This window comes from Carcharodon carcharias, chromosome 7 (genome assembly GCF_017639515.1).
Source record: "Carcharodon carcharias isolate sCarCar2 chromosome 7, sCarCar2.pri, whole genome shotgun sequence".
In the NCBI taxonomy this organism is placed as follows: domain Eukaryota; kingdom Metazoa; phylum Chordata; class Chondrichthyes; order Lamniformes; family Lamnidae; genus Carcharodon; species Carcharodon carcharias.
In genome coordinates, this window is record NC_054473.1 from 47,651,861 (window position 1) to 47,659,325 (window position 7,465).

At 35.9% G+C, this 7,465-nt stretch overlaps 1 protein-coding gene across 2 annotated transcripts in view; it reads right to left on the reverse strand.

The window, feature by feature from the left end:
* The window catches only part of prickle2b (prickle homolog 2b), a 164,848-nt gene extending 158,103 nt beyond the window's left edge, over positions 1-6,745 (reverse strand). The window contains exon 1 of one of the 2 annotated variants that reach the window (XM_041192669.1): positions 6,424-6,745. The gene's annotated coding sequence lies outside the window, so the exon portion shown is untranslated. Of the gene's footprint in view, positions 1-5,781; positions 5,851-6,423 lie in introns of those variants that run through there. The other variant, XM_041192672.1, reaches the window with a different exon arrangement.
* Between the last annotated feature and the right edge of the window lie 720 nt (positions 6,746-7,465).

A 7,465-nucleotide genomic window follows, 5' to 3' on the forward strand; every position in this document is an offset into this window, starting at 1 on the left:
CTGATTAAAATAATTCAAAATTTGGTACAATTAACAGTTTTATGTACGATTTTGAAATGTATAATATAATTGAACCACTTTGTTGAAGTGTTGCTGGGCATTCCTGTCTTCTCCAACCATGCAAACAATTTTCTCCCCTCCTTTCCATGTGATTCCATGGACAGTGCTCTCACCCTCCAATACCTCAGCCAAATGACCATCATGCATCTGCAAGGTTTGACAGTAACCACAGGCTATTTGAATACAGGGAATTGCACAACTAAACCCAATGCTGTACTAACACCCACACACACACTTCCAGCAGGGTAGTTGGATAGTAATCAAGAGCAGAAATTGTGGCTAATTTTCCCTTCCCTAATCCAACAGTGTTGTGGCCAATTTTAGCAACCCCCTGCTGCCCTAGTGAGATCACCAACTCAATAATGACCAGAGATGAAGCATAGAACTGCTTAGTCTGTATGGCTTGGTTGTTTATTGGTTAAATTTGCCAAGGAAAGTCAAATTGATATTTTTTCATTATAAAAGGAAGAACGTGAAAATTTACTTCACACAAATACTGATAATGTTACCATATAATGCAATATGGTAAATATGATCAAACAAACTACAGTTCTTTGTCACTCATCTTTCAGAATTCATAAGTACAAGCACTATGCACTATAAACAGGATCAAGCATAAATTTAACTGCACTATTTTGCTTTGGGATAGAGAGCTGCTATTGTTTATAAGATTCACTTTTAAAGGGAGTTCTATCATAACTGCTAATATGAATGAGCAATAAAATTTTAAAATGAGTAGTTTTAAATGACATTTACATGGCTACGATTGCTATTTAAACAACATCTAATGAGTTCAAATTTTGTCTGAATTTGACAGACTTGAAAATTATACTGCTGGAAACATAATTTTTTTGGTTGCAGATTCCTAATGAAGCCAGCCAGCTCCATGCAACTTCCCCGACATCCAAAACAAAATGGCCACTTTTTATTTAACCTCAGCAATTATGCAAACATGATCAAAACAATCCTATTTCTTCAAGGTTGTCCAGTTTTAAACTGATCTAAATAAAAACTTAACAGTCAATACATACTGACATGATTTTTATAACAATTTTATAAGCTGTTGCAAATAATAGTGATTAAGATGTATTTTTTGTTATTTCTTTAAAATATAGCAAAGATGATGACATTAAAACCACCAAGCAAGAAGCTGGTTTTGCTTCATAATCCCTACAAGCATTTTTGGCAGAAATGTAGAATATAGATTGTAACAAAATGCCTCCAAGCTTGGTAAAGGCCGTATTTACTTTTTTCTCACTATTTCTCCCTTTCATGCGATCTTTTCAGAGCTGTGTGGCATGCTATAAATTAGAGACGCATACAATCGATTAATTTAGCTTAAATAAAAATATCTTTAAAATTTTCAACACAAAAATTACAAAAGCTAATTTCAACCAGAGATTTGACATCAGCCAAAACTGAATGCTGCAATTTCCTGAAAACAAAATCTATTCACTAAGCAGTCAACTAAAACCTTAGAAGTAACAAGCACATTAACTCATTATAAAATACAATATAACCATTTTTTAAAAAACTGTAATTGACAGATATCTTCCAGAAAGTTCTAATGGCTACATTTCAAAATGGGTGGTGAAAGGTGTGTAACTCTGTGTGGTCCACTAACTGTGGAAATTAAAATCAGATTTCCACAGTTGCCACGTCATCAGCCAGCATACCAGCAATTATTTCCCCATGAGATGCACATAAGTACTCTTCTGCCATATTCCGGCACTTTCATAGCACTAGCACTATAATTATGGTTTGCTGTACAGAGTTGAAGTGGCAAGAATGGCTTCTCTTTTTATATGACAGCTAAGCTAAATTTGAAAAGATATTAAAGCTTGTTGCTAACGTCATGAAGCTAAAAATTATTACCAGCTCCACAAACCACTCGTGAAACAAGAGGTATCAGACTTTGAGATGGCTGCTGTTATTTTACGAGTTTTTGAAAATGGTGGTCAGATGCCTGGGGAAATCAGGGAAGAGGTTGTTTAGAATTCATAATAGGGAATATCAAAGCAGCCACCATTGTTTGGAATATGAATTAATTTCTGTTACTCTACACCTGGCACAGATCAGTAGTGTTCAAAAATCACATTCATAACTTTAATTTTATTGTGAGGACCCTTCCCAAATGCCTAGGAAAGGATGTCAAGCAGCCAAAAACAAACATTCAATTATGGTCATTTCTATTGGATAGTGATGGTGTGCTTGAAAAACCATCTTCCAAAGTGGTTCATGGCTTCACTCCTGATACCATTTCATTTGTGTGCAGTTCTACCATTGAAGCTGGGGCTTGCATTACTGATCCATCGATGGCAGCAGTATAATAAAGGGGGAGCATCAGAAATGTGAATAAGAGTAATAGCAAATGCATGTCTGTCAAGAACAATTCGTGTTTTTTGTCATAGGAATATTCTGTGTACTTGTGGTTTAGTGATGTGTACATACTTAATTCCCTGTGATATCACACATACCTGCCATCTAAACCAAAGAAACCTTTCCTCCGCAAGAGTGCAGCCAACTGCAGTTCTCTCTCCAGCAACTATACTCCATCGTGTAAAGAACTCACCGTTCTGGGACCATAAAGCACAAAAGGTAGGCCTACAAGTCTGGGTCACAGTATTACAGAGTGGATTCCAGAACAAATATGATTACATCCTGGTGCCAATTATGAAAAATAGAAGGTGCATAGAAGGTGCACTTCATAACTAGAACAAAAGATGTCAGCAGCGTAAAATCCAGGTACACAGTTAGGTGATAGTCTTTGGATGACATGACCTCGGACATGTTGAGAAATGGGGGGTTCATGAAAACAACAAAGAATGCATCGTCATCATCATATCACAGATACACGGGCCCAGATATTAGTCCCTTCAAAATAGGCAGGGGAGTGAGGAATTCAAAATTAAAATTCCAAGATTATTTCCCCAAACTGGGTATGTACAAACCTGCTGCCATTTTTACAGCGACATCCTGGATCTGTGTGTCCCGTCTTAGAGAAGTGGGACACCTTTCATTGTTTTTTTAATCAGGCCTCAACAGTGTAATTGGAAGCCCAATTTAATTAGGCTTCAGGAAACCCAATATGAATATTTATAGATCTCTTCGCTGGCCATAGGAACACCCAACCCCTCAAAGAAGCCTTGGGCCTCCCTTCTGCCAAATGCAGCCTCTATTGCGTTTTTCTAGGTATTTTTGTTTTTGTTTTGGATTTCCAGCATCAGCAGTTTTTGCTTTTATCGTAGCCTCTATTGATCCTAGCCGCTCCACAGTAACATGATCACGCCCGACCTCTCCCCATCACCCAAGCATTAATTTCTCCCTTGTGATTGCCAGGCTTAATCCACCCATTCCAACCCACCCAACCCTGATCTCTCCCTCAAGATTCTGACTGGCTGCCGGATGGAAACAGAAGAAAATTATGAGGTTCTGCTGTTAAATTTGGCAGGAGCTCCGCATCACCGTAATCTCTGCGTTTCTCCCCACTATCGTGCTCCCCTGCATCCTCATTGCAAATATCACAGCCCTGATTTCAAATGAGTAAATTTAAAGTATTTTGTCAGCCAATCATCTTGTAAATAAACCAATCAGACTGGCCTTATACTGTAGTTAATTTACCAATATTCAAATATGTATGAAATATAAAAGCAATAATTTGGTAATAGACATGGTTTGACTATATAATTTAGAAAAAACCAACTTTGAGGAATTGACCTTTGTTTTTGGTATTTGTGTTTTTGCTGTAATCATGGGATTTAACTGAAGCTTAGAAATAAGAGTAACAAATACTATTTTTTCCATTACAACTAGTTGAAAAGAAGCATAAACAGAAAATAATTTTTGAAACAATTGCTGTATTAACAGCTAAATGGAAAACAAAACAAAAATCACAAAATTATCCAACGTATATCACCAATCGACCATTCAGCACAATTGGACAAAGGCAGCGGCTTGTAAGACATTGCTTGGTGCACCATAGCAATGCTTAGCGACAATTGCTTTTCAGACACTATCACTTACACTTAGTGTGAGCATTGATAAAGACTTTAGAAATAGTGAAATCATGAATTATTCACCAACTAGGAATAAACTATGCCAAATACATATTCAATTTTTTTACAAATTGAAATACAGCTCTTTATCCACAGTGCTTCATAGAAGAGGAAAAAGAGCTCATTTCATACAGCAAAAATGATCTTTTTAGCAGTTATGATGTTCCTTTAATTTTAATATCTACATTTGTGTGAGCCATTCCATATCAAATTATACATCAAAATAGGTGTTTTACATTGCAGATTCATTGATATTTTGCAGCTAAAAGACTACAGGAATTTACCAAAATTCTCTACCATTATGCTGTCTTTAAATGATAAAAAATGGATTTAGAGGGGTAAAATTTCATTAAATACACACAGACACACACTGTTAGGATGTAATTATAGTTATCTAAATTGAAGTCGATTGTCTCAGGGGTCCTAAAACTTACAGCAGTGCATCCCGCACATTCTGTTCTACCTTGTGCTTCAAGGACATGTGCTTTCTGAGCCCATAATCAGAAAAACAGAACACTGGGCCTTAGGCGTGTAAGCTAATTAACTGAACATGATAAAAAATGTTTTGCATTGTTGAAAGGAATACAGCGCAAATCAAAATATTTTACCACTCACTAGATGCAAAAACATCTCTGACTACTAGCTGATTATTTTTGTCATACTAACCCTTTTCAACCATGGAGAAGTATCAAACTGTTCAGATCTACAAGAGTTAAATTACAGTTGAGACTAGCAGTATTATCATATTTCTGAAGTCAAAGCACTTGGGTTAACTCAGATATTATAGCAGACAATGGCTGAAGGCAAAACAAGTCACGCTGCAGCAATATTCTGATTAATCAAACCCAGTACAAGTATGATTATTAATTTCCACTAATTAAACTACTTAATGTTGTTTTTGTTGATTTCCTTGTAAGTTGGGTGACATAATTAAGTCTGAATGACGCTGGTTTCTTGAACAACTAAAAATGCATGGCAATGCAATACTGAATGCTAGCCTTGAATAAATAAGATACAAACTATACTGAAAAGTTGTTAATTAGCATTACCTTTAGAAATGTAACATTAATAAAGATTATTAACCAAACAATAAAAACAAAATAATTCAGAAGCACCATTTCTAGTAGCTCATATGAGAAATTCTCAAGCACATATTGACCAACAATCTGTTCTGTGAATGTAAACCACTGCCATTTCATAATTCCTGTTCAGGGTTTTAGAGATATAAAGCATTTCTATGAGTAGTACATAGTAAATCTACAGCAGAAAGAACATTGGCTATATATATGGAATACAACAGGCCAATAATATATCTCCTAACTCTACTAGACATTCGGACAGAACATCTGTTCACATCTTTTTGCAAACAAACTATGCTGATAAATACTAACAAAAGATAAAATTAAACCCAATCAAGATAGGCCAACGTTAACATTAAAGCACTTTAATTAGTTCAGCTTACAGAGCAAATAAAAATGCTGATAATACAGTGCTAATGTTCCTGCCCTCTTGAATGTTGGCTCTCTAAAGTTTGACCCTGCTGACACCACTCCTGTAACATTTATTACAAAACAGAAAATTGCTGAGATTAAACAGTTAAAAAGATCATTAGCAACAGAATATACAGGATAGTTTGTGAAACTGGCTTAAGAAAACTTTAACCTACTGCAATACCAGGTGTCAGAAGGTTCACCATTTGCATTCTGTCATTCCTCTTAAATCCTAACAACAGCTGAATTGACACACACAGCTCTGCTCAGAAGCTTAAATAAACCTAGTCTCCCACAGATTCAGCTTCCCGTTGGAGATCCATGTTGACCCAAAAAATAAAAGGTTAGTTGTGTCTAGAATGCCACACATATGCTTATCAAATGTGCTCATTTTTTGTAACAACTTAGAGATGAATATAAAAACTAGATGTACCTACTTCTAATTAACATATAATATGTGGAGTAACTCTGAAAATTAATAAAAAGCCAATCAGCTTCCATGATATGATCCAATTAGTTACACAGGCCCACTGCAAGTAATGTTAAAATTGCCATTATGCAACTCTGTAGCTGCAGTAATTTAATAAACCAAAAGACAAGCAGAAGCTGTAAAATTAAAAAGCAAGATAGATTACATCGTAATGGAAAGGATTTAAAAAACAACTTCCACTTTACATTCTGCAGCATCACATTGCTTAGGATCAAGTAGCTTCAGAAAAAACTCCCATGTATCAAAGCCGCGAAATTCAACATTTGAGGCAACAATGTAAATTATTCCCTACACGAGAACTAAATTTTTTTAAAAATGAAACACTTACCTGTAACTAGAATTGTTTCTGTGTCTATTTAATAACCACTGTAGCAGAAACAGGGAAGTGTTTTCAATGTCCTTTTAATAAGAAAAGTCTGGCTTCTACATTAAATAGAAACTGCTTGTCGAGGCCCTGTGGGGTACTCAGCAAGAGGTGGAGAAGCATTCTCACACAAACTGTGGAACTGCCATTTGCAGTGGCTTTGCTATTCAAGGACTGTGTAATAAAGAATGCCAGTCAGGTCACTTGGTAGGGAGCTTTTGCAGGCTCCCTCCGGTTTGTCGAGACACCCAGCTAACCTCCAGCCTATTGGCAAAAGTCATCAGTTTAAGCCAAACCCACTGCTCCAACCAGAACTGGTTTATTAGAGAACTCGATTCCTTCAGCTTTAGAGGGGTTTATTGCTGCAAAAGGTCCTGCTCTGCATAAATCAACCAGGAATGACACAGATATCATTTATATTCTTTGTTATGTAAGTTCTCAAAATAAGGATTATTACTATTGTGGTATTTCTTTCGCATTTTTCAATCTCACTAGTAATATTTTAAAATTGAAAAATAGTGTATAAAATCTATACAGTGAGCACCATTAATCCTGACAGCTGCACATAGTTTACTAGCCCTAAATTCAAAGTGATCAGCTCTCCACATATGGTTTTAATTGTTGTAATACATCCTGCATGCAATATTGCTAACAGGCATATTTTTATTTCCACAGCAGATGAATGCAGTTCCTGCATTTTTGCTGATCTACTACAATACTAAATACAATACCAAGAGGAGGAGAGGAACGATCAGTAACTTTCCATATGGTTCAGTTTTAGAGGATATTTTGTTGTTGCTCAACATAAAAAAGGTAATTCATTCTCTCTGCAAAGGGCAGAGGCACACTGTACCAAAGCTACTGTAGAAGTATATAATTATTAGATCACTGTGCAAAGAATAATTGACTATTTCCAAATGCAATGTCACTACGCTGCTTTAAAAAAATAGGTAATACAACCTTCATGATTTTGAAGCCACGCAAGTTATGTCAGCTTCAACATAAT